Source organism: Buceros rhinoceros, unplaced genomic scaffold (genome assembly GCF_000710305.1).
Source record: "Buceros rhinoceros silvestris isolate BGI_N320 unplaced genomic scaffold, ASM71030v1 scaffold31273, whole genome shotgun sequence".
NCBI classification, from domain to species: domain Eukaryota; kingdom Metazoa; phylum Chordata; class Aves; order Bucerotiformes; family Bucerotidae; genus Buceros; species Buceros rhinoceros.
Genome location: NW_010404763.1, coordinates 3,025 through 4,944, shown reverse-complemented (window position 1 = coordinate 4,944; position 1,920 = coordinate 3,025).

Below are 1,920 nucleotides of genomic sequence, written 5' to 3'. Positions count from 1 at the left end.
GAAGAGAGCCGGGGGCCTGCTGTGAGAGCGGCCCCCCGGCTCTGCCGGCCTGAGGCCTCCCCCCGTCCGCAGTGTGAGGACGTGTTCACCCTAGAGAGGAGAGCCAGGGACGGAGGAGGGACAAACGGCCAGCATCCACTCGGTCTGGAATGACAGAAAATTAGATTAAAATACAGCTTTATATAAAAAATTACAAAGAGGGCATGGCAAAGGGGAGGAAATTAAAACATTTCTACGTTTTGCACCTTGTAATGCTAGAGTCAGTGAGTCATTGTAACTTCTCCTGTAAATTCTCCTGAAGGAAGTCCAGACTTACCACTCAGTGAAGAATGCCATAACCTCCCTTGTCAGATAGTGCTACAACCCGACTTCTGCTGCAGTCAGTGTTATCAATGTGATATGGGAAAAATTATTACGCGTGCAAAAAATTAGAACGTTATTCATACAGAGGTTGCAAGTTAAAGTCCTTTGTAAAGTTTAAATGCTCTGAGGCTAAATATATTAGACTTGGAAAACGTCAGACCCCAGCATCACCTGATTACTGAGCTGTTTGTCGTGGTCACGCGAAGTTCTTCACCAATCATACTGTCGCAGTGCTCCAAGATCCCCAGAGCCTGTTTTATCCCCCCAGTTAGATGAACGCTTTGAAAGCGGCTCGTTACTGTTAAACTCACGCCTGTCGTCGTCTTCTTAAAGGGTTCGATAGATTTTTACACACCTTGATTTTGTGCCTCCTCCCACCATTGTGCATTTCTGCATGTTCAGTTCTGCACCTCACCCGAGCAGCTCATGCATATGTACGTGGTTGTATGTATGTGTGTACGAATGTATGTTTATACCTCTGTCGGAATCTGTTCTGTACGGCGTATAGAAGGTGTGTAGGGTATGTATATATGTACAGAGATGTAGCCCTGCCTTCATACCCTTGTGTACCTTAAAGCTTTTCGTTCATTTGATAATCCAGAGCTTCCTAGCTTTAACTTCCTAGCCCAAAATAAGCCTTGCTTAAGCAGGTAAAGCCTCCTGAATTTCAGAGCTTTGCACGTTTTTCCAAACCAAGCCTGAATTTAGTATTTTCTGTTCAGAGCTGATAAATACAGCCCATGAATTTTCTGGCTTCTGCATCCCTCCCTGTCTCTTTTCTCATGTGACATGTAGAAGCCTGACAGCGAATAGCTGATTGAACATAAAATGTCTGATGAAAATGAATTAATAAATAACTAACTATAGTCATAGAAAATACGTCCTGCTTCAATATATACACATTTTCTTTCAGCCTTCTGAGAGATTTTTTGTAAGGTTTTATTTTGCAGTGAAACTTGGTAGGAGATTGGTTCTTAAGGCTTCAGCAGTGACTAACTGGAAGAAAAACAAGTGGCCCTTTATCGTGGAACTGTAGCACACAAAACAGGATGCAGGGGGTGCGTGTAAAAGGTTGGTACTCGCATTGCTGTGATGATAACGTGAGTCCAGACCACTGGGTACACTGTGCGTCTTCTCTTCAGTGGCACGACGTGTCGGTGACAGTGGCAGTTCAGCACGGTGGAGGCTGTTGTCAGTTCATTTCTTAGCAAACGTCAAGGCTTGTCGAGGATTGCCAGGGCGCATTTCAGCAGTTGTTCGCTTTCCAGAGTTGTCCTCTCTGTTGCATGCCCAAGCTGCACAAAGCTGGTCAGTCCTTGTTGTTGCCAGGCTAATGTCCACCTTCACGTTCTGCCCTTCCCTGGAACTGCGCCCTGGGCAGCTCCCGCGGAGCGTGGCGGTTTCTGCTGCCGGGCACGCGGGGCGTTGACGAGATTAGCCTTGCAGCCAGACAACCGACTGCTCACAGAGCGTGTCTGAACATTTCAGTTAGAAACACAGAAGTAGCTCTTGCTCCTTGTCCCGTCCGATGACTCAGGTGACAGCGGAAGCCTTCTG